The sequence below is a fragment of the Oncorhynchus keta genome, chromosome 1 (genome assembly GCF_023373465.1).
Source record: "Oncorhynchus keta strain PuntledgeMale-10-30-2019 chromosome 1, Oket_V2, whole genome shotgun sequence".
NCBI lineage: Eukaryota > Metazoa > Chordata > Actinopteri > Salmoniformes > Salmonidae > Oncorhynchus > Oncorhynchus keta.
This window is the reverse complement of record NC_068421.1, coordinates 68,768,683-68,795,352: the sequence shown is the minus strand read 5'-3', so window position 1 is coordinate 68,795,352 and position 26,670 is coordinate 68,768,683. Positions and strand designations below refer to the sequence as shown.

At 40.4% G+C, this 26,670-nt stretch overlaps 1 long non-coding RNA gene across 1 annotated transcript; it reads right to left on the bottom strand.

The window, feature by feature from the left end:
- LOC127906560 (uncharacterized) lies at positions 1 to 26,670 on the bottom strand. Its single transcript, XR_008061859.1, has 4 exons — positions 26,129 to 26,670; positions 25,758 to 25,969; positions 5,096 to 5,599; positions 1 to 4,817 (listed from the first exon to the last, which is right to left on the bottom strand). It is a non-coding gene; the product is annotated as an uncharacterized LOC127906560 (long non-coding RNA).

Genomic DNA, 26,670 nt, shown 5'->3' with positions numbered 1-26,670 from the left:
ATGTGAGCAGTTTATTTTTGGATGCAATGTTCAGACATTCACAGAAGTAGCTACAGCATAACACAAACATTCAAAGGGGGAAAATGTGGGCTACATGTGTCCTAGCACTAACTGAGAAAAGATTGATGTAAAACAAGCGGTCATATTTTTATAACTCTCGGCTGACAGGAACTACAATATGAATTAGCTAATAGCAATTACTATTTATAGTTAATCACACCACGGGTGAGCTCACCATTGGTCGAAATCATTGAGTAAAACACTTTCTAGAAATTGAAAGTAATCCGACGAAGGGTAGTTTCTGCTCGCCGCCATGATTGTTTTTCACAGAAACCAAAGATAAGAGGAGACAAGATGAGTTTGGTCTGTTTATATTATGCATGTTGAAGGGGGTGTGTCGTCTACCATTGTTCACATCCCACCAGTCACTTCCCGGAAGTTCTCAAAAAAATTTGTGAACCGTTACGCACCTCATTTTGTTATAACTGTCTGGTCTGACAGACAATTACGTGAAACCCAGAATGCATTGTATGTCAACAAACATGGCTCCACACATAGCTGGAATTAGCTTAGTTGTTCATAATCAGTACAAACTTAAGAAAGTATTTTACACACATAGTATGTGTCCATTACAATCTATACAAGAATCGGAATGCATGTTTTGTCACCAGTACTTGAAATGAAACAATAAATATTTAAGGGTGATTATGCAACTTTTTGGAACTTTGGCCATGTAAACTTTCAGAAATTAAAACTTATTCAAACTTATTCAAACACCATTTTACCAGTATTGTACCTGTCTTTGATTTGTCTAGAAACTATATATGATAATCGCTGCGATTGTACTATTCAAGAATTGATATATTTTTGTCAATTTTCCCAGACAGCCATACACAAATGTAATTTCCATCACGTCATTAAACATCCATTTTAGTTGAAAATGAAATATTATACAATTGATTTATAACGGATTTATTATACATTTGTACATGAACTTGTATTGAATATTATTTGAAGTGATTTCTAAGGTTTTTCTAATATTAATAATTCAACACGATGCCTGAATGTATAAACTTGCCTTGGTGAAAGCTGAAAACATTTATTTATCATGAAAAATAATATATTTCCATCCAACCTTTTTATGCGATTATGATATGATATGTGATTTCCATATCTAAAACAAATAAATGTATGTTAATTAGACATAATATACTAATTTACCTCAAAATATGGGTTGTGATGGAAATTACAAGGTGTGGTGGAAATGACATCTATGTAAAAAAAAAAAAATACGTATGAAAACAATATTTTATTGCAAACATTTAAAATAACAACCATTGTTAAACATTTCAGACCTATACTGGGTTGAAGGCCCATCACTCACAAAGTGTACAGCAGTAGCCAATGGGCAGAGCTCAAGGAAGTAGGCCAGTGTTTTTGAGAGATGGGCCCAGATAGCAGAGGGGTCATGCCGCATAGAAGAGCTCAGTGAGCAAAGTGAAACTGTATCATTTGTGGTTTATCCAACACAGGTGTGGAGGGTCACCTGCTTGTGATAATCACCAAAGTGAACTGCCTGGATTTCACTGGTGTATTTACACAGGTAGTTCTCTGCAAAGTCAATACGCACAATGATCTCCTCTTTCCTCAGATTCTCTTAATTCTCTCATTTGAGTATTGGTGTTGAATGTTGTTCACGTGTTTCCCCAGCTTCTCTTTGGAGAAGTCCTCCAGTAGAATCTGCAGTGTGACACATACCTTCTCTATTACTGTCAAATGTACAGTGAACTTCTCCCTGTTTCCCACTTTGTTTTTCTTCTCTCTCTCTTCAGCTTTGTTTTTCCACTCAAACCACCATGTCTGCTCACCAGCATCAAAGTCAGATGTTTTAAGCTCTTGAGCTTGACAAAGGGAGCACTCTCTGTACATGCACTCTGTCTTCAGGTTCTCACAGCACAAAGACTCAATAACTTTCTCAATGTTGCTGCAGCTGAACACTTTGTGATGCTGTAGTTTGTCCGCCATGAACTGGAGGTTGGCTTGGGTTTTGCAGAGACATGTGTCGCAATCCTGGACCGTTGGCTTGACAACCCAAAAATGACATATTTTGCAGAATTCACAGTAGGACATTTGAATTTCAGAATATTCCCTCTTAAACTTCTGATAAAGGTTCTGAATTGTGCCATTCAAGAAGTGCTTCTGCTTTTTCTTGTTGTTCCTCGTTAGTGTGTCCTTTTCCCCTGTTGTTGCTCTGCTGTTGTCATCACGTTCATAGAATCTAGTGATTTTCTCTTCTGTGGCAGTGCTAACTCTGTTACACTGATTTTTCCTGGAGTATTGAAGGCCTGTTTTCATTTGCCCTCATTGCTTTTGCTGAACATCCAAATTCTCTGTTTGCAGCTTTGACCAGGCCATACTTTCTCAGGATGTTGCCTCTGACACTTTTTGAAGCCACTTGTTTGTCTTTGGCACTGCACATGTTTTTTACACTTTTGTTTTAACACTTCAATGATGGCATTTTGAAACAATAAAATCCTTCTCAAGTTCTTCGGAGTTCCCTTCATTTGCTGTTCTGTATTTGTCTTTGGGGAATCTTGTCTCTTCATTTTGTTCATCAGTCGATCCTACCTTTTTTTTGTTGTATTTTTCACTTTCTGTAAAGCATATATTATTATTACATTAAGGTTGACATTTGTCATACTAAGATCTCTGTATGCTTTTGAACAACCTTTTCCAACATTTTTCCTTCCAGCAAGTATTCGACTTCTCATTCATGTTGCAGACGATAAGGAAGGGGTATCGGTGTGCATCAGGTATGCAGGTATGCAGGTATGTTAGCCTCATGTTCTGGCTGCAAGTCATCTGGTGACTGAGGTGGTGTGTTGGCTGATAGGTAGGTCTCCATTGCAACTGTTCTCTTTAAAGTATGTCTTATATTCCGTTGGTTACATTTCATTGCCATCTCTTGTTTCTTTGTTCTCGCTTTGTAAGCTCAGAGATAGATTTCACTTCTCCCTTCTCTTTTTTTCTTCTAGTATCTCTTCCTGTCTTTTTGCAGATGTTCCTGATATTTTATAGGATCATTTTTTATTTTGTTTCTATATGTTTGTGACCTCTGTGCTGTTTTATGTGGTAGCTTCTAAAAAATTAAGACAAATACTAATTAGTTTTTAACTTGTTGTCATGCCCTGACCTTAGATATCTCTGTTTTCTATATATTTTGGTTAGGACAGGGTGTGACTAGAGTGGGTACTCTAGTGTTGTATGTCTAGGGTTTGTATGTCTAGGGTTGTTGGAGGTCTAGGGGTTTTGTATTTCTATGTTGGCCTGATATGGTTCCTAATCAGAGACAGCTGTTTATCGTTGTCTCTGATTGGGGATCATATTTTGGCAGCCCGGTTTCCCACTTTCTGTTGTGGGATCTTGTCTATGTTGCCTGCCAGCACTCGTTTGTATAGCTTCACGTTTCGTTTTGTTATTTTGTTAGTTTGTTCAGTGTTCATTCTTTTAATAAATTAGAATGTACGCATACAATGCTGCGCCTTGGTTCGATCCTTATAACGAATGTGATACTTGTGCACAGCTTGGAGCATTTTCTAGATTCAATTCATTTAAAACATGATTAAATAAGCCTAAAGTAAAAAATAAAAAATAAAAAAGTTAAGTAAATACGAATCAGATAATGAATTTGTCATTTCCACCACTTTGTCATTTCCAACACACTTACGTTTGTGATGGAAATGACTGTGATGGAAATGGAATTTCTACAGTTTCTAGAGAAAATTGACAGACAGCTTAGCATGCTTTGATTAGTATTACAGCTTAGTATTACATACTTTATTAATGAGGAATTTGTCCTCAGTGGTGGAAATGACACCACTCCCAAAGGACAGGTATATTTTGTGTAAAAAAAAACAATATAAAGGGTATACTCACAATAAATATTGATATAGATTTTATTTAATTGACTCTTTCTGTAGTACATAACATTATATAATGCGTAATTATTCATGTTTTCCCATAGAAAAACATAGTAGAAGCTTAAAATTCTGAGTCAGGGACATGGGCAAAATAGTGAAATTGAGGTATAAAATGCATCTAAAATGTAGCTAAAATACTTGATAGAGAGGTGTTTAAAAAGTATGGGCTGATTCCAGTGTGAACTTAACATACAAGTATTTGTTTTATTTTGTATAAAATCCCCAAAATTTACCTGAGGACATGGAAGTGCCCGTAGTTGCATAATCACCCATAAATAATTACCACAAACATTCTCTGATAGTGATTTATTGATACAAGTGGCGCGTGATGGCAGTCAATCACGTAACCTCTCACTCAACCTCTCACTGAGGCATTCAGTGTTGTAGTTTATGTGTGTAGCTAGTGAGCTAAGCTGTAGCATTGGCAATGTCTTTCAAAAGGAGACAACTCACAAATTCTGACAATGAGTCTGAGTATGTAAGTCAGGAATCGGATTCTGACAGTGACAGTGACCGTGAGGAGCTGCCCCCCAACCTTGTAGCCATTGAGAACCCTGAATCTGAGGAACACTTGACCACTGACGAAGTCCCAGGTCCCTTTGAAGATGCTGATGGTGATGGAGGCAGACCGACAGTGGATGAAGTACAGGAGCTCTGTGGTAGCTGGATGGCCGCCAGCCATTTCACTCCTCCTGGCCCTGCTGTTTGCTTGATGAGTCCCAGTCTGGAGTGCAAAGCCCCTTGCCAGTTCCATCTGAGGCAGAGTGCTTCAAGTTGTTTCTGACAGAGGAGCTGGTGGGAGACATAGTAGAGGAGACCAATCACTATGCTTTGGAGCTACAGGAGAAGATGGAGTGAGGGGGGAAACTTGTTAAATGGGTGACAACCACAATTAGTGAAATGTATACCTTCCTGGTGACAGTCCTTCTCATGGGAATAGTAAAGAGGAACTCCATAAGAGAATACTGGAGCACAGATCCTATGTTTGCAACTCCCTTCTTTACCACCCTCTTTTTCCAAGATCGCTTCCTAGTTCTGCTGCAATGCCTGCATTTCGTCAACAATGCTACTGCCAACCTAAATGACCCGTTATACAAAATAAGAAATGTTCTTACCAGCCTGACATCAGCATTTGGTCGGGTCTTTGTGCCATACAATGCATTGATGAGTCCCTGATGTTATGGAAAGGTAGGCTGGCGTTGAGTCAATATATTCCCTCCAAAAGGCACAGGTTTGGAGTCAAGTTCTTTGCCATGTGTGACGTGAAGACAGGATTTGTCCAGGACATTATAGTTTACACAGGATCCACCACTGACATCCAACATTACGAGGCTTGGGGTGTCGGGGTCCGTGGTGATGACCATGCTGGCTCCTCATCTCAGCAAGGGAAACACTTTGTACGTGGACAATTGGTACAGCAGTCCCACACTCTTCCAGCTTCTGCTCTCCAACAGCACAGGGACCTGTCGAACAGGAAGGGGATGTCGGCATTCGGATGCAGGAAGATGCAGAGAGGGGAGGTGGAGTTCCAGGAGAACGGTCAACAGCTGGCAGTAAAGTGGCATGACAAACGAGACGTCCATGTCCTTTTCAATGTCCATACAGCAACAGACAGCTACCTGACGGGAGAGAGAAACATCAAACCAGACTGTGTGCTTGATTATAACCTCAAAATGGGGGTAGTGGATAAGGCGGACATGATAACCAGCTTTGTGGAATTCACTCGGAAAAGGACCAAGTGGTATATGAAGATATTTTTCCATCTGATCGACACTGCTGCCCTTGATGGACACATAGTTCTACGCCAACTAACAGGTGAGATGAAAAAAAAAATCTGAGGTCTTAGTTGATTTCTTTTGATTTTCAAAAGAGACACTGAGTTTGAAGGTAGGCCTTGAAGTACATCCACAGGTACACCTCCAATTGACTATCAGAAGCTTCTAAAGCCAAAACATAATTTTCTGGAATTTTCCAAGCTGTTTAAAAGCACAGTTAACTTAGTGTATGTAAACTTCTGACCTACTGGAATTGTGATACAGTGAATTGTAAGTGAAATAATCTGTCTGTAAACAATTGTTGGAAAAATGACTGGTGTCATACACAAAGTAGATGTCCTAACCGACTTGCCAAAACTATAGTTTGACAACAAGCAATTTGTGGAGTTGTTGAAAAACAAGTTATAATGACTACAACGTAAGTGTATGTAAACTTCCGACTTCAACTGTATGTGTTTCACCATGCTTTGGGGAGTATCATATGCTCAAGCACTATTGGGCACATCTGCATCAATTACTGACTGACTGACCTGACAGGTGACTTGACAGGTGACCTGCCATGATACTATGCCTTCAGAGGTGGGGGTGGAAATGCAGTTGTTGTTCAGTCACTGCATGAATATGAAATATGAGTTATGCATATTTATTTTTTTCCCCCTCTAGTTAAACACGTTTTTGTTGTTCAACCAACCACCACCAATACTGCAATAAAATAGACAACTATTACATATTGGCCTATGTGTTTTCTTGCTGTGTTTTCATCCAGTACAACTGTTAAAAACTTCTTAAGGCTATGGGTTCCCCTACAGGAACTCCACCCCCCCATTCAGCTGAAACAGTGGCGCAGGGAATGCAAAAATATTCTTAGAAATATTTAACCTCCACACATTAACAAGTCCAATACCTCAAATGAAAGATAAACACCTTGTTCATCTACCCAGCGTGTCAGATTTTTTAAATGTTTTACGGCGAAAACACAACATATATTTATGTTAGACCACCACCAAAACAAAGAAAAAGCGTAGCCATTTTGTCCAACAAAATACAAAATGACAAAAGCAGGATAAAAATCATTCACTAACCTCCTGAAAATCTTAATCAGATGACAGTCATATGACATGTTACACAGTACATTTATGTTTTGTTCGATAATATGCATTTTATATCCATAAATCTCGGTTTACATTGATGCCATGTTCAGAAAATTCTCCAAAATATCCGGAGGAATTATAGAAAGCTACGCCAGATAAGAAATACTCATCATAAACTTTGACTAAAGATATATGTTCTACATATAATTAAAAAGATACACTGGTTCTTAATGCAACCGCTGTGTCACATTTTTTTTTTTTACGTTATGGAAAAAGCCTAACATTGCAATAATCTGAGACGGCGCTCAGACGTAACAATATTTCTCCACTATTGTTGGAGTCAACAGAAACACAAAATTACAACATAAATATTCCCTTACCTTTGATGATCTTCCATCAGAATGTAGTGCAAGGAGTCCTAGTTCAACAATAAATCGTTTTGTTTCATAATGTTCAATTCTAGTGTCCAAGTAGCAGCATTTGCTACCACTTTCAGCTCAAATGCCCCAAAAAATGACTTCTGGTCCAGGATAACTTTGCATCAAAACTTCCAAATTACATATTACAGGTCGACGAAACTGGTCAAACTAAGTGCAGAATCAACCTTCACGATGTTATAATCATACAGATCGAATAGCATTCCAACCGGACCATTCATTTTCATCTGGGGCTGATTGGAACAGCCGAAGCACTCAAACGCAAACGCGCCTCAAGCACATGGAAATCTTTTGCGACACTTACTACTTGCCTTCCCGTTAGGTCAAAGTTCACAGCAAATGCTCCATTACACTTTCTACTGAATGAGGACATCTAGTGGAAGACATAGGAAGTGTTTCCAGATCCATATCTTGTTGGGAAGGGAGGGGGCGATGACGTCAAAGTTGCCCCAACTTTCAGGATTTCAAGACTAGTTTGGAAGATTGCCTGCCCTGTGAGTTCTGTTATACTCACAGAAATAATTCAAACGGGTTTAGAAACTTCAGTATTTTCTATCCAATATTAAGAATAATATGCATATATTAGCAATTTAGGACAGATTTTGATGCAGTTCACTATGGGCACGCAATTCATCCAAAGGGGAAATACTGCCCCCTATCTCTAACAGGTTTTAAGGAGTGTACGTTAGCATACAAAAACCTCCATCTTCAGCTCCAAACATGTCCAGTTCCAGTTATGATATTGGCTAATAACGTTTGTGTGTTTGGTTTCTGAAAGTACAGAATAAAGAGGAATTATTAGTAATTGGAATACAATATCAGGATATAGCAATAAAACAATATTACAAAGAAGTAACGTAATAAACACCGCAATGAAAATAATAAAATCACAAATTTGAGTTATAACAGTAAGAAACTGTCATGTTCGTCATAAGGATCGTACCAAGGCGCAGCGTTGTATGCATACATTCTTGTTTATTAAAAGAATGAAACACTGAACAAAATAACAAAATGAAACGTGAAGCTATACAAACGAGTGCTGACAGGCAACATAGACAAGATCCCACAACAGAAAGTGGGAAACAGGGCTGCTAAAATATGATCCCCAATCAGAGTCAACGATAAACAGCTGTCTCTGATTGGGAACCATATCAGGCCAACATAGAAATACAAAACCCCTAGACCTAAAACAACCCTAGACATACAAACCCTAGACATACAAAACCCTAGACATATAACACTAGAGTACCCACCCTAGTCAGACACTAACCTAACCAAAATATATGGAAAACAGAGATATCTAAGGTCAGGGCGTGATAGAAACAGTAACAGTAACTGTTGATCTCCACAAGGGGGCAGGACAGGGCAGAACAGAGCTATGCTAAATAGGTCAAATGAAAACAAACCATGGTCATATATGTTTTATTTATTTAACTATGCAAGTAATTTAAGAACACATTTATTGTTTACAATGACAGCCTACACCTTCCAAACTTGGACGACACTAAGGCAACATGTGCGACACCCTATGGGACTCCCAATCACGGCCGTTTGTGATACAGCATGGATTCAAACCAGGGTATATATAGTGATGCCTCTAGCACTGCGATGCAGTGCCTTAGACCGCTGAGCCACTTGGGAGTCATAAGGCCAATGTAGCTTCAAAATACAACACAAGCTAATACTTCCCTGATGCAATTAGCATTGTTTTACAGCGCTAATAGAATGTAGCTAGCTACATAAGTACGATTGAATATTACACCATAAAGGTTATGAAATGAGTAACGTTACCTCACATGTCTGCGGTTATAAGGAATATACACAAATATATTATGCTCCATACATACAGTGAGCTACAGTAGACGACATACAGAAAATATTATGACGTAATAAGGCACTAACTTTGATATAAACACACACCTGTGTACAGATCCTGCTGAAGAAATTTGGCTTGTCACCAAAAGCACTCACAAACTACAGATGCACAATCGAGAGCATCCTGGCGGGCTGTATCACCGCCTGGTACGGCAACTGCTCCGCCCACAACCGTAAGGCTCTCCAGAGGTCTGCACAACGCATCACCGGGGGCAAACTACCTGCCCTCCAGGACACCTACACCACCCGATGTTACAGGAAGGCCATAAAGATCATCAAGGACAACAACCACCTGAGCCACTGCCTGTTCACCCCGCTATCATCCAGAAGGCGAGGTCAGTACAGGTGCATCAAAGCTGGGACCGAGAGACTGAAAAACAGCTTCTATCTCAAGGCCATCAGACTGTTAAACAGCCACCACTAACATTGAGTGGCTGCTGCTAACACACTGACACTGACTCAACTCCAGCCACTTTAATAATGGGAATTGATGGGAAATGATGTAAAATATATCACTAGCCACTTTAAACAATGCTACCTAATATAATGTTACATACCCTACATTATTCATCTCATATGCATACGTATATACTGTACTCTATATCATCTACTGCATCCTTACGTAATACATGTATCACTAGCCACTTTAACTATGCCACTTTGTTTACATACTCATCTCATATGTATATACTGTACTCGATACCATCTACTGTATCTTGCCTATGCTGCTCTGTACCATCACTCATTCATATATCTTTATGTACATATTCTTTATCCCCTTACACTGTGTATAAGACAGTAGTTTTGGAATTGTTAGTTTGATTACTTGTTGGTTATTAGTGCATTGTCGGAACTAGAAGCACAAGCATTTCACTACACTCGCATTAACATCTGCTAACCATGTGTATGTGACAAATAAAATAGAATTTGATTTGTTCTGACGGGAGATGCGCAAATGTCTGCAGACTTGAACTGCACAAACAATTGGGAAGTGCTTGGGGAATTTTGTCCGGGTCAGAAATTCCCCCCAAAATAATTGTCCGCAAAAGTAAAAAGGCCTACTTTTATGTGAATTAATGAGTAAGCAGAGCACACCTCAATTCAACTTGTTCTTAGGAAATAAAAACTACCAACAATTAGAAATTTACAAAAAAACAGGCAGCGTGCCTTGGTTTGAGGGCAGCGCAGATTAAATGTCCTGTTGCGTAACAATAATATTTTGGAATGGTGAGTGCATTCTAACATCACAGGCATAAAAAAACTCATGCTGGGGTGACCGTTAGAGATATTTGGAACTCACGTATGAAAAGGTTAAAATTCCAGTGTAAACAGGAGGGAGGAAAGGGGACAGCTCTGCCTTGTGCCCCTTTTTAAAGCAATTTCATCAGATAATATATTATTTGTGTATATTTTTTCTTGAGAACACTTATATAATATTTATATACAATGCATTATTTCAGCTGGTTAGTTGATAACTTCCTATGTTTTGAATAGAAAAGGCCATTCAAGACGGTCTAAAGTGTTTTCAGCATCAACAGCCATTATTGACAAATCTATATGTATTTTTTTTGCATATTGTATTAAATTGAAACATGTTCTTGTATTTTTTTGCAAGTGTAGATTTTTTATAAATCCTGTTTGATATTTATCAAGTCCGGTAAGACTTTTCCTATTCTATTGTTTTTGTTATTATTTTTATTATTTTGTCACAATTTATTAAACTTATGGGTCTATAACCAGCAGGGGACTATCCAGATTTTCCTGGTTTTAATATAACTGAAATAACAGTTTGATACATGGAACTAGGAAGTACTGAATTGAGTGACGTGTGTTGTCACTTGTGTAAATAGGGGTGCTATAATGTTGAAAATAATTCTACGCGGAAGCCATCCATTCCTGGTCCTTTTTTCTGCGCGAATGTTTTAACAGTATCCTATAGTTATTTTTGGCTGATCACTGTTTTTAGTTATTATCTTTTGTCTGCTGATAATTGCTTCAAGGCTTTTGAGTCTAAGAAGGCTATAATGTGTATCAATATTTTGATTATAATACTTAATTGGATCATGTTGTTGTTTCTAATTACCGCATTTGTATCTTTTAAAATTATGACTGGTAAGCATGTATTGATTTTGTGAGAGCTGCTAGATATTAACCAGGTTTACTTGAAATTAAGTAGTATGCTTTATTTGAGTTTAACCTGAAGCTGTTGTCTCCCTTCAAAAGTAAAATATCGTATTCCTGCTGAAGTTTAGAAATGGTATTTTCTTCTTTACCTTGTAAAACATTTTTAATGGACTTTTTCCAAAATGATTTTTATTTTATTTTAATTTCTAAATAAGATAAAACATTTACAGAGTACGAGATTATCATTCCCCTAATGTTATATTCGGGGTATAATTTTTTCTGTCCTCTGTCTACATTTCTAATGGTAAACTTTTTTAGTTTTTGTTTACTTATTTAATACATTTCGGGTCCAGAATATGAGCTCAGTCATTCTCCAAATTCTGTCACTATGTGTATTTTCTATAATTTAGGATGATACTGGAGAATGATCCGACATCACTATATCATACATTTTTTATCCAGTAAATTGGAAATAAAGATGTAGTCAATTCTTGAATAGGTTTTCTTATTTTGAGAAAAAAAAGTAACATGGAATGAGGCCATGCAACTTATTATGTGATTTGTTAAGCACATTTTCACTCCTGAACTTATTTAGGCTTGCCATAACAAAGGGATTGAATAGTTATTGATTTAAGACATTTCAGCTTTTAATTTTGTATTAAATTCCACTTAGACATTATGGGGTATTGTGTGTAGATCAGTGACACAACATCTCTGTTTAATCAATTTCAGGATGTAACAACAAAATGTGGACTAAGTAAAGGGTGTGAATACTTTCTGAAGGCACTGTTAACGTGCTGAATAAGACTCACACACCTTTCAATCTTTTACCCAGATTTTAGCAGAGATGCAGAGAAGCATACCTAGTTTCTTTATAAAGAGAACCACCACTCAGGGCGATACAGACAGCTCAAGAGGTATTCTTAGATATAGAAAAAGCTGTTTCAGGTGTTCGGAAAATAAAGAATTCTCCAACTTATGGTCAGGGGTAGTATTCCCTCTTCGGTCCACCCCCAGCCATCATCGCGTACTTTGTTCCCCCTCAGATTTTTGGGGTGCATAATGCCCCTGTATACAAGTGTTGTATATGGCCTTTGACCTCTCCTTTGCCTGCCTATCTGTCTCTGTGTGTATGTATGTGTGTCCTCACCCTTCCTTGTTGAATAGTAGATCATCAGTCTCAGAGTGCCTCAGTAACAGTTATTACTAAATCAATGGATCTCTATTCTGAACATCCCCAAGCATCTGGTGACATGAAACACTATACAGCAACACGACGGCAGAATACACCATATAATCTATAGTTTGAGGTGTGTGTGTCTGATACAGGAAGTTATCACAAAAATATCTTTACTTGAAAACAGTCCTTCAATTGCTCCCAACTCAAACCCACAATCCCCTCTACTCTGCAAATCCTCGTTCTGATTCTCATCTGTCAGGGGAGAAGGGTTCCACCGAGCGAGATACCCCCGTCCCCCTGAAGGAAACCCAATCTCTTTCATATGTGCAGTTCAAACACAAAGAAAAATGTGCTTTAGAAATTCTATCTAACCCCTCACCGCTAACAACATTAAGAGAAAAATTACTAGAACTTTGTGGGAAACAATGATAAGAAATTAGCAGGATAGCATGTGCTGTGTGAATGTACCCTGGTGCTGGTTCCCAAAGATGAACCTGACCTGGTGATAGCTCCCTCTGCGAGGGAGCCCTGAAGCAGTTGCACATAGCATCAAGACTTATTGCTAAGAATGTGTGTGTGTGTGTGTGTGTGTGTGTGTGTGTGTGTGTGTGTGTGTGTGTGTGTGTGTGTGTGTGTGTGTGTGTGTGTGTGTGTGTGTGTGTGTGTGTGTGTGTGTGTGTGTGTGTGTGTTTATCTACACAGTAATCTTTACTTATCATCAGACATAATGATCCAGTAACAGTCATTACAGTTAGTTAGGTGATTAAAATAGCTGTGTAATAGTGGATCTAGAAATGAAGACCAATTTCTCCCAAAGGACATCCAAGGAGGGTGAGTATAAGATGAGTAATGCCCATGCTTTCTCAAGAACAAAGACACTGAGAAGTGCTCTACTAAAGCTACAGTCAATTTCAACCATTCACTCTCCTATGCTTTAATTTTCGAAACAACCTCTAAAAACAGTTTAAAAGTAGTTTCTATACTAGGTAGTACAACCTTAGCTTTTTCTCAGCAATCAATTAAAAACCCGTTGTGATTGAAACAACCCTCAATGTGGCTTGTTGTCATTTGAATGGTGAGTCATCATCCCATTCCCTCAATGTTTCTCTGCATCTCCAGTCAGTCGTCCCATTCCAACCTCCTGAGGGGCCCCTTAAGGCCATAAAGGCAGGGGGAACACCAGGGCATCATGGGGCCCAGTCACCAACAGTTACAGGCTGATTAAAACCAGAACTGAGCTATGTTAGCACGTAGAATCATTAGCAGCTCTGCCTGTGATGGAATGGGGTTTAGTGGACCACAGAGACCATAACAAACCAGCATGGGCAGGGGGGCTGGGTGAGGGGGAGGTGACGGGGATGGGGGAGAGAGTTGAAAAAACAACCGAATTGCCCAACTAATCTCTTCTCAAGGTTTTGGTTTCACTGTATATTGTATTCCTGATGTGAAATAAAGTACAGGCTAGTATCCATAGTTTTTTTCTCCTTCAATCAGATGATTGGCTGTGTGCAGTCCAAGCCAGTTCAGGCTGGCTCTTATCTGAATAGTGTGGCTGAGGCTGAGCCAAGCTATAAACCCCAGAGCCAGGCTGCTATAAAACATACCTAAAGAATCTCCACAACCCACTGGCTAGCCACTCACATGTTGTCCAGATGGGCATAACAGGAACACAATGTATTGCATCCCAACGCTATCATGCCCACTCTCTTTCTGTTTCTCTCTCTCTCTTTCCCTTTTCATGGAAGTATGATTGTTTTACATCAAGGTGAAATAGTGCCAATATTTATTTATCTGTTTCTCTCCCCCCCTCTCTGATTCTCTCTCTCTCTTCCCCTTTGTCTCTCTCTTCCCCTTTGTCTCTCTGTTTTTAGAAACATCTGTAATTAGTTACATACATTTGTGCTTTTTCTGCCAGTGTATTCAGATATGCACTGAGTATACAAAACATTAAGAACATTCTCTTTCCATGACATAGACTGACCAGGTGAATCCAGGTGAAAGCTATGGTCCCTTATTGATGTCACTTATTAAATCCACTTCAATCAGTGTAGATGATGGGGAGGACACATTAAAGAAGGATTTTTAAGTCTTGAGACAATTGAGACATGGATTGTGTATGCGCGCCATTCAGAGAGTGAATGGGCAAGGCAAAAGACTTAAGTGCCTTTGAACTGTTTACGGTAGCAGGTGCCAGGCGCACCGGTTTGTGTCAAGAACTGCAACGCTGCTGGGTTTTTCACACTCAACAGTTACCCATGTGTATAAAACATGGTCCATCACCCAAAGGACATCCAGCCAACTTGACACATCTGTGGGAAGCATTGAGTCAACATGGGCCAACACCTTGTAGAGTCCGTGCCCCATTGAATTAAGGCTGTTCTGAGGGCAAAAGGGGGAGGGGGGGGGTGTTTCGTATACTCAGTGTATTGGCGATATGTGTAGCAGAGGGAGGGATGGTCTATGGGTATGGGTCACTTCCCCTGCAGTGCCAAAACCCAGATGTAAATGACAAGTTTAGAATTTCACATACTTTTCTTTATTTTTCAGTCTCCAAACCCCCCACCCTCACATTCTGTAACTCCTCTTACCATTTCTCTTTCTCTCCCTGTCTCCCACCTTTCTCACTTTCTGTCAAACCCTCTCCCTCTGTCTCACTCCATACCCCCCCCCACTCCGTCTTGTGAAATGGATCAGTAATAAGAGGGGCCCTAACGTGTCCCTCAGTACCTATCTCTGCTAAAGGCTTTCTCCCCTGGGGCCCCTCAGGTCTACTGTTGGCCCCAACCCTGTCATAAAACCTTGGGTGGAACCAATGGCTTCACCTGTTGCTGTTTAAACATTGTATTCATAACACTATATTTTCAGACATTCAAATGGTTCATTATTGTTTACTTCTCTTAATATAGACTACCGTTCAAAAGTTTGGGGTCACTTGGAAATGTCCTTGTTTTTGAAAGAAAAGCTCATTTTTTGTCTATTAAAATAACATAAAATTGATCAGGAATACAGTGTAGACATTGTTAATGTTGTAAATTACTATTGTAGCTTGAAACGGCTGATTTTATATGGAATGTCGACATAGGTGTACAGAGTACAGGTCGACCGATTAATCGGAATGGTTTTCATAACAATCGGAAATCGGTATTTTTGGACACCGATTTGGCCAATTTTTTTATTTTTTTATTTTTACACCTTTATTTAATCTTTATTTAACTAGGCAAGTCAGTTAAGAGCACATTCTTATTTTTAATGATGGCCTAGGAACGGTGGGTTAACTCCCTTGTTCAGGGGCAGAGCGACAGATTTTTACCTTGTCAGTTCGGAGATTGAATCCTGCAACCTTACAGTTAACAAGTCAAATCAAAATCAAATCAAATGTATTTATATAGCCCTTCGTATATCAGCTGATATCTCAAAGTGCTGCACAGAAACCCAGCCTAAAACCCCAAACAACAAGCAATGCAGGTGTAGAAGCATGGTGGCTAGGAAAAACCCCATAGAAAGTCCAACGCTCTAACCACCTGCCTCTCATTGCACTCCACGAGGAGCCTGTCTGTTACGCGAATGCAGTAAGCCAAGGTAAGTTGCTAGCTAGCATTAAACTTATCTCATAAAAAAACAATCAATAAATCAATCATAATCACTAGTTAATGGTTGATGATATTACTAGTTTATCTAGTGTCCTGCATTGCATATAATCGGTGTGGTGCGTATTCACGAAAAATGACTGTCCTTGCTCCAATGTGTACCTAACCATAAACATCAAGGCCTTTCTTAAAATCAATACACAGAAGTGTATATTTTTAAACCTGCATATTTAGCTAAAATAAATCCAGGTTAGCAGGCAATATTAACCAGGTGAAATTGTGTCACTTCTCTTGCGTTCATTGCACGCAGAGTCAGGGTATATGCAACAGTTTGGGCCGCCTAATTTGCCAGAATTGTACATAATTATGACGTAACATTGAAGGTTGTGCAATGTAATAGGAATATTTAGACTTATGGATGCCACCCGTTAGATAAAATACGGAACGGTTCCGTATTTCACTGACAGAATAAACGTCTTGTTTTCGAGATGATAGTTTCCGGATTTGACCATATTAATGACCTAAGGCTTGTATTTCTGTGTGTTATTATGTTATAATTAAGTCTATGATTTGACAGAGCAGTCTGACTGAGCGATGGTAGGCACAAGCAGGCTCTTAAGCATTCATTCATACAGCACTTTTGTGTGTTTTGCCAGCAGCTCTTCGTTGTTCTTCAAGCATTGCGCTGTTTATGACTTCAAGCCTATCAACTCCCGTGATTAGGCTGGTGTAACCGATGTGAAATGGCTAGCTAGTTAGCGGGGTGTCACGCTAATAGCGTTTCAAACGTGACTCGCTCTGAGACTTGGAGTGGTTACTCCTCTTGCTCTGCATGGGTAACGATGCTTCGAGGATGGCTGTTGTCGATGTGTTCCTGGTTCGAGCCCAGGTAGGGGCGAGGCAATACTAGAGTGCCTATAAAGTGCCTATAAGAACATTCAATAGTCAAAAGTATATGAAATACAAATGGTATAGAGAGAAATAATCCCATAATTCCTATAATAACTACAACCTAAAACTTCTTACCTGGGAATATTGAAGACTCATGTTAAAAGGAACCACCAGCTTTCATATGTTCTCATGTTCTGAGCAAGGAACTTAAACGTTAGCTTTCTTACATGGCACATATTGCACTTTTACTTTCTTCTCCAACACTTTGTTTTTGCATTATTTAAGCCAAATTGAACATGTTTCATTATTTATTTGAGGCTAAATTGATTTTATTGACGTATAATATTAAGTTTAAATAAGTGTTCATTCAGTATTGTTGTAATTGTCATTATTACAAATAAATAAAAATAATTGTCCGTTTAATCGGTATCAGCTTTTATTTGGTCCTCCAATAATCGTATCGGTATTGAAAAGTCATATTCGGTCGACCTCTAGTACAGAGGCCCAATAGCAGCAACCATTACTTCTGTGTTCCAATAGAAAGTTGTCTTAGCTAATCCAAGTTTATCATTTTGAAAGACTAATTGATGATTAGAAAACCCTTTTGCAGTTATGTTAGCATAGCTGAAAACTTGTTCTGATTAAAGAAGCAATAAAACTGTCCTTTAGACTAGTTGAGTATCTGGAACATCAGCATTTGTGGGTTCGATTACAGGCTCAATATGGCCAGAAACAAATAACTTTCTTCCGAAACTCGTCAGTCTATTCTTGTTGTGAGAAATTAAGGCTATTACATGCGAGAAATTGCCCTGACTGATGTCTTGAGATGCTTCAATATATCCACATAATTTCCCCTCCTCATGATGCCATCTATTTTGTGAAGTGGACCAGTCCATCCTGCAGCAAAGCATACCCACAACATGATGCTGCCACCTCCGTGCTTCACGGTTGGGATGGTGTTCTTCGGCTTGCAAGCCTCCCCCTTTTTCCTCCAAACATAACGATGGCATTATGGCCAAATAGTAATATTTTTGTTTCATCAGACCAGAGGACATTTCTCCAAAACGTACGATCTTTGTCCCCATGTGCAGTTGCAAACCGCAGTCTGGCTTTTTTATGGCAGTTTTGGAGCAGTGGCTTCTTCCTTGCTGAGCAGCCATTCAGGTTATGTCGAATAAGGACTCATTTTACTGTGGATATAGATACTTTTGTACCTGTTTCCTCCAGTATCTTCAAAAGGTCCTTTGCTGTTGTTCTGTGATTGATTTGCACTTTTCACACCAAAGTACGTTAATCTCCAGGAGACAGAACGTGTCTCCTTCCTGAGCGGTATGACAGCTGCGTGGTCCCATGGTGTTTAAACTTGCGTACTATTGTTTGTACAGATGAACGTGGTAACTTCAGGTGTTTGGAAATTGCTCCCAAGGATGAACCAGTCTTGTGGAGGTCTTTTTCTGAGGTCTTGGCAGATTTCTTTTGATTTTCCCATGATGTCAAGCAAAGAGGCACTGAGTTTGAAGGTAGGCCTTGAAATATCTCCACAGGTACACCTCCAATTGAATCAAATGATGTCAATTAGCCTAACAGAAGCTTCTAAAGCCATGACATAATTTTATGGAATTTTCCAAGCAGTTTAAAGGCACAGTCAACTTAGTGTATGTAAACTTCTGACCCACCGGAATTGTGGTACACTGAATTGTAAGTGAAATAATCTGTCTGTAAACAATTGTTTGAAAAATGACTTGTGTCATGCACAAAGTAGATGTCCTAACCGACTTGCCAAAATTATAGTTTGTTAACAAGAAATTTGTGGAGTCATTAAAACACAAGTTTTAATGACTCCAACGTAAGTGTATGTAAAGTATATATATATATATATGGTACACAGTACCAGTCAAAAGTTTTGACACACCTACTCATTCAAGGGTTTTTCTTTATTTTACTATTTTCTACATTATAGAATAATAGTGAAGACCTCAAAACTGTGAATATATATAGCCATCCTTTGCCCTTATGCACACTCTTGGCATTCTCTCATCCAGCTTCGTGAGGTAGTCACCTGGAATGCATTTCAATTAACATGTGTGCCTTGTTAAAAGTTCATTTGTGGAATTTATTTCCTTCTTAATGCATTTGAGCCAGTCAGTTGTGTTGTGACAAGGTAAGGGTGGTATCCAGAAGATAGCCCTATTTGGTAAAATATTAAGACAAGAACAGCTCAAATAAGCAAATAAAAATGACAGTCCATCATTACTTTAAGACATGAAGGTCAGTCACTTTGGAAAATTCCAAGAACTTTGAATGCTTTGTAAAGTGCAGTCGCAAAAACCATCAAGGACTATGATGAAACTGGCCCTCATGAGGACCGCCACAGGAAAGGAAGACCCAGAGTTACCTCTGCTGCAGAGGATACGTTCATTAGAGTTTACTGCACCTCAGATTGCAGCCTAAATAAATGCTTCACCGAAGCATGAACAGACACTACTCAACATCAACTGTTCGGAGGAGACTGTGTGAATAAGACCATCATGGTTGAATTGCTGCAAAGTAACCCTTACTAAAGGACACCCACAAGAAGAAGATAATTGATTGTGCCAAGAAACACAAGCAATGGACTCTTCCAATGTCTTTGTGAGAGTAGGTGAACGGATGATCTCCACATGTGTGGTTACCACCGTGAAGCACAGAGGAGGAGGTGTGATGGTGTGGGGGTGCTTTGTTGGTGACACTGTCAGTGAATTATTTAGAATTCAAGGCACACTTAACCAGCATAGCTACCAAAGCACTCCAGGTGAAGCTGGTTGAAAGAATGCCAAGAGTGTGCAAAGCTATCATCAAGGCAAAGGATGGCTATTTTGAAGAATCTCAAATATATTTTTATTTGTTTAACACTTTTTTGGTTACTTTAAGATTCCATATGTGTAATTTAATAGTTTGTCTTCTCTATTATAATGCAATTAGAAAATAGTGAAAATAAAGAAACTCTTGAATGATTAGGTGTGTTCAAACTTTTGACAGATAGTGTGTCTCAATCACAGAATCTTAATTTGTTAATTCTGATATTTCAGATAACAACTGCAAATCTGTGTACACAACCAATACACTTCGATTTGAAAACACAATAATACACATAACACAACTCATTCTATCAAGTGAAGCTCCTAAAATTGTGAGGACTGCCATTGTACACCCCTGAGTCCCGTCCCTCGGCTCATCTAGTCCCCAGGTTGGGTGGGGGCCATCTGCCACGGCGGTCCCTCCTCTGGACCTTTGCGAAGGGGAGTGGTAATGTACAGTAGACATCTGCGGCAGAATGGTGATGTGGAGCTGGTATATTTATGTGTGAGCGTCTGTGTGTATGTGTGAGAGAGAGAGAGGTACTGCTGGTGAGGCTGCATCTAGGGTGGGGCTGGGTAGGACAGTTAGATCTGTGTGTGTGTGTGTGTGTGTGTGTGTGTGTGTGTGTGTGTGTGTGTGTGTGTGTGTGTGTGTGTGTGTGCGTGTGTGCGTGCGTGCGTGCGTGCGTGCGTGCGCGTGACAGTGAAGGGGGGAGGTGTTGGGGTTAGTTGGCTGTCTGCCATGCTAATGAATGGAGCTAAAAGCCTGGAGTTATGGCCCTATTAGATACTAATGGTGTCTGAGACAGCTGAGACCCTGGCACACACACAGGGCTCCTTACCGCACCCAGCACCACCACACCCCAACCTGTGTAACCCCTCCCTCCTTTTCCCTCCCTCCAGTTAAAGGTATTTATGAGAGGCAGGAATGGTGGAGGGGGATAAGGGGGTTTCACATTCCTAGCCATCGCTGAAGTTGAATAAGGGTCAAGGACTCATTTTTCATCCAAACCAATTACTCCCCATTCCTGCCATCATTCTCTCCCTCTCTGTCTCTCTCCCTTGTTCCCATCTCCCTATCTCTCTCGGAGCTCTGCTCCATCCCGACCCTATTGACATCCATTGGGACGTACACATTCATACGTACACACACACACACACACACACACACACACACACACACACACACACACACACACACACACACACACACACACACACACACACACACACACACACACACACACACACACACACACACACACACACACACACACACACACACACACTCCTCTTCATATCTCCAGCACAGACAGACACACTGACTGAGGGGAGAATGAGAGAAACGAGTGGAATTCCAATTGGAATTTCTCTTCATCCATTTATTCCCCAAATGCTGCTTTCATTCCAGAGATTTTGTGTGTGTGTGTGTGTGTGTGTGTGTGTATGTGTGTGCATTTGTGTGAACCCAGTGCAGGGATGTGGGAGACCCTAGGGGGAGGTTGAGTGAGAGAGGGCGTTGGGGTAGGGGGTTAGTTAGGGGCAGGGGGGTGACCTTGTTGCTTGCAACGGCATGCTAAGTATGCAATGGGAAAGCAGTGGAGAGCATCTATTTAGCTGCAGACATAAAGACTAGCTTGTTGGACTGGTGGTTGTAGTGGTTGTGTATGGGAGATGGGGTTGTGTATGGGAGATGTGAAGGGGGGGGGGTAGCTCATGGAGAGGGGTAGAGTGGGGTGGACAAGGCGTGGGTGGGGGGTCGATTATGACTTCTAAGAGGGTTTGTGATTAACCCTGTAACCTCTTCGTTCCCATACTTAACCCTGCACAGGGGTCAGAGGTCATGGGTAATAGGCTGTAAGTGGTCTCTCTCCCTCCTTCTCACTGTCTTTTCTCCATCTCTCTCTCTTTCTTGTTCTCCCTCCTCTCTCTGTGCCCCCCACACACACACATATTTCCAAGAACAGACTGAACAGACAACTTCTACCAAACTCGCCACATAGAGCAGATTTTCCTAATATAACGCCCACAGAGTGAGGCTGATTGAGGATTATTCCCATGGTGATCACAACACACGTGAACCTTCTCCTCCAGCATACCAGGGTGATGAGTGTCCTAGTACCCCAGGGAGGGTGACACTACTGTGACTGCAAGGCTAGAATACACCGAGACCAAGCCAGGCTGAGGGGGTATCAGTGGGCATGGAGAAAGCGAGTAGGGGGTTGGGATGGATGGAGCCAAGCCACAAGTCCACTGTTCCAACCAACAACATATGGAAAAATAATATCTGGGTAATGGAGTGGCATGGTGTGATAGAAGGGTTCATTCAGGGTTTGTCATGACCCATAGAACATTAGGAAAACACCATATTGTGTGTGTGTGCATTTATGTATGTATGTATGTATGTATGTATGTATGTATGTATGTATGTATGTATGTATGTATGTATGTATGTACAGTGGGGCAAAAAGTATTTAGTCAGCCACCAATTGTGCAAGTTCTCCCACTTAAAAAGATGAGAGAGGCCTGTAATTTTCATCATAGGTACACTTCAACTATGACAGACAAAATGAGAAGAAAAAAATCCAGAAAATCACATTGTCGGATTTTTAATGAATTTATTTGCAAATTATGGTGGAAAATAAGTATTTAATCAATAACAAAAGTTTATCTCAATACTTTGTTATATACCCTTTGTAGGCAATGACAGAGGTCAAATGCTTTCTGTAAGTCTCCAGAAGGTTTTCACACACTGTAGCTGGTATTTTGGCCCATTCCTCCATGCAGATCTCCTCTAGAGCAGTGATGTTTTGGGGCTGTTGCTGGGCAACACAGACTTTCAACTCCCTCCAAAGATTTTCTATGGGGTTGAGATCTGGAGACTGGCTAGGCCACTCCAGGACCTTGAAATGCTTCTTACGAAGGCACTCCTTCATTGCCAGGGCGGTGTGTTTGGGATCATTGTCATGCTGAAAGACCCAGCCACATTTCATCTTCAATGCCCTTGCTGATGGAAGGAGGTTTTCACTTAAAATCTCACGATACATGGCCCCATTCATTCTTTCCTTTACACGGATCAGTCGTTCTGGTCCCTTTGCAGAAAAACAGCCCCAAAGCATGATGTTTCCACCCCCATGCTTCACAGTAGGTATGGTGTTCTTTGGATGCAACTCAGCATTCTTTGTCCTCCAAACACGACGAGTTGAGTTTTTACCAAAAAGTTATATTTTGGTTTCATCTGACCATATGACATTCTCCCAATCTTCTTCTGGATCATCCAAATGCTCTCTAGCAAACTTTAGACGGGCCTGGACATGTACTGGCTTAAGCAGGGGGACACGTCTGGCACTGCAGGATTTGAGTCCCTGGCGGCGTAGTGTGTTACTGACGGTAGGCTTTGTTACTTTGGTCCCAGCTCTCTGCAGGTCATTCACTAGGTCCCCCCGTGTGGTTCTGAGATTTTTGCACACCGTTCTTGTGATCATTTTGACCCCACGGGGTGAGATCTTGCGTGGAGCCCCAGATCGAGGGAGATTATCAGTGGTCTTGTATGTCTTCCATTTCCTAATAATTGCTCGCACAGTTGATTTCTTCAAACCAAGCTGCTTACCTATTGCAGATTCAGTCTTCCCAGCTTGGTGCAGGTCTACAATTTTGTTTCTGGTGTCCTTTGACAGCTCTTTGGTCTTGACCATAGTTGAGTTTGGAGTGTGACTGTTTGAGGTTGTGGACAGGTGTCTTTTATACTGATAACAAGTTCAAACAGGTTTCATTAATACATGTAACGAGTGGAGGACAGAGGAGCCTCTTAAAGAAGAAGTTACAGGTCTGTGAGAGCCATAAATCTAGTTTGTTTGTCGGTAAACAAATACTTATTTTGCAAATAAATTCATAAAAAATCCTACAATGTGATTTTCTGGATTTTTTTAAACCTAATTTTGTCTGTCATAGTTGAAGTGTACCTATAATTAAAATTACAGGTCTCTCATATTTTTAAGTGGGAGAACTTGCACAATTGGTGGCTGACTAAATACGTTTTTGCCCCACTGTATGTATGTATGTGCAGAAGCTATAAAATGCACCATTTTGTGATATATATATACAATGTATTGTTTGGGGATGTAAGTTTTGTTAGCTCAGCTCAAAGTGAACAATGGTCAAAGAAACCATGAAAAAAAAGCACATGTATCGTTTGGAAAGGTTCTGTCAACACTTATTCTGAAATAAAAAGTGATATAAAGCAAAAGAGAGAAAAGTAGGGAAAAACAACAAAAACAGAGATGAGAGAGCACATCTTGGGTTTGAGCTGTGAAAACAGAAAGGGAGGGAAAGCCTTGGCACTTGTGCATGTATGTGTGTGTTTGTAAGCCTTGCTATTGTGCCCTCAAAAGAGAAAGAACTTACGCCACGATCAAAGCTCCACTCACCACCCCTCTCTTTTTCTCTTAATTTTCTCTTAATCTGTTTCTCAACTAAACATGCTCATTTAAAAACCTTGCCCAATCAGATAGCCTAACCAGCTGTAATACTGCTAGTAAAGTTGGTCCCGTGGGACAAGCTAAGGAGGGAGGGTAGAGGCTGCATGCATGCATACACTTACACACACAGTAAATACCCCAACATGTGCACACCACACCCTCCTAGGTTCATGTAGGCACTTGCACACACATTCCCCTAAAACCACCCTACACATTCCTCCTCTTGACATATAGACCTATACACAAACCTCATACACAAAGCACCAGCTTCAAGCTAGTCCAAGCCCATCTGTAAACACCACTCAGAGAAACAGACAACTTGTTTTGTATTCTTCCTGCACTCAGACATGATAATAGCGTCTCTCCTAGTGTCAGTACTTCTAGAAGTAGTGGGTGGAGGAGTCAGGCGCAGAGAGCAGGGTAGTAGATACGTGGATAGTTTATTTCCATAGCAACAGTGTCGGTCAACGCCACACACAGGGGCTAATAGACCCAGTCCAAAACAAACAGGACGAAACGTTTCGGGAAAATAACATCCACAAAAATCACACACACCAATAACAGAAAAACAAGCCCGCACAAAAGCCGGCGGGCCTACCGGGTTTAAATAGCCCAAAACCAAAACCTAAACAAGAAACAGGCGCAAATAATCAGACAACACTAAATGAAATAGAAAATGGGATCGGTGGCAGCTAGTAGGCCGGCGACGACGAACGTTGAGCGCCGCCCGAACAGGAAGAGGCACCATCTTCGGAGGAATTCGTAACACCTAGTCTCACTTATAGATTCAGCTCAATGGTACTTCCTGGTTTAGCTGAGGAGTAAATAAAAACGATGTAGTGGACTCTTTAGGGGGAAACCTATTCACACTGATTCTATACTCCCACCTTTACTGAGAAGTCCCACCTGCACTAGAATGGGCATTCACACATACACATTCCTCCAGTCAGTGAATGATCCGTCTGAAACTACCCAGAAGCACCTGGCCATCAGTTACTGGTGGGTTTACAACTGCTTTGGTGAGATACTGTAAATCAGTTGTCATTGGGGAGAATTGTTGGATATTCTTTTGATATATTCTGATCAGTGTGAGAAAATCATCCCAGAAAACAAAAATTGGTTCGGTGAAAATCCCAGATTTAACAAAATAATGCAAAATAAAAATTCACCTGATGTTACTAGATCGTTCCGAGAATACATGTAGTCTGTTCTATATACGTTCCCAGAATGTTTATTTGGGTTGTGGGAACATTGTGGGGATATGACAAGAGATAAGTTCGCTAAACACTAAAACTGTTCAGTTGTGCTGACATTCAGATCAGTGGAGGCTGGTGACTTGAAAACTTAAGGAGGATTGGAGACCCACGGTATAGGCACGAACCACATGGAGACTACAAGCGTCTTTCAAAAATCGTTAAAGACTAATTATTTTAACATAAAGTATTTAATAAAGACGTTTATAGTGCAATATTATGAGGAATGGGAATGAGAGGGCTACTTACTGTACACAGTTGGGAAGGGATCACAGCAGTGATTGAATGAGGGTATGAGGCATGAGTTGAGGTGTTCAGAGGCCTGACTTCAGTGCAGGACAGAGGTTGAGGTGTTCAGAGGCTTGACTTCAGTGCAGGACAGAGGTTGAGGTGTTCAGAGGCTTCAGTGCAGGACAGGCTCATTATGGATGGATGGTGTTGTAGAAGAAAGAACTCGTCCACTGAGGGCAGGACACAACACACTACAGTTAGACAAAAGAGCTACGAATGAGTTAGTCCAAGCAAGTAGTAAAATAATGTATGTGTAATAATGTGATTGTGTTTGCCTATGTGATTGACTCTACATACAGTAATGAGAGAAAATTGACAGGTCTACTCACAGTGTTTGGAGAGGAAACATCCAATGTGCCAGTGGATGAGAGGGTGCATGAGACATGGCTTCAGTTCATGTCAGGAGAGAGTTGACAATGGTAGTGGAATGGAGTGTTCATCACCTCTTAATCAGGTTGCAAGCAGACTGGTGCCACCATAGGTCCCAGAGTGGCAGGGCAATTTTTTCCCCCTGGGGCCCAGAGTTTTTCCTTATCTGGTAACCTAACCAGGAAAGCTCCGGATCTTAACCGATTCGAACACTTTTAAAACACGGAAGCCAAATGCGGAGACAACTTCCTCCACACTTGCGCGTTATTATAATTACACTAGAAATCCCTGCATTAGCATGTTCCTGTTCGCTGACACTGTACGCCATGACAAATGCACCATATTATTGTCCTGCTAATGTGCCTGGACTGTGTAGGCTAAACTGCAGAGAAAAACAACATAACTGATCCAAATGGCTGCCCAATCAGGCAACCTAGTTACACATATTTCGAACTGAATATGCATTTTAAATGTTAGACTTTTGAGCAGTTATTCAAATGAA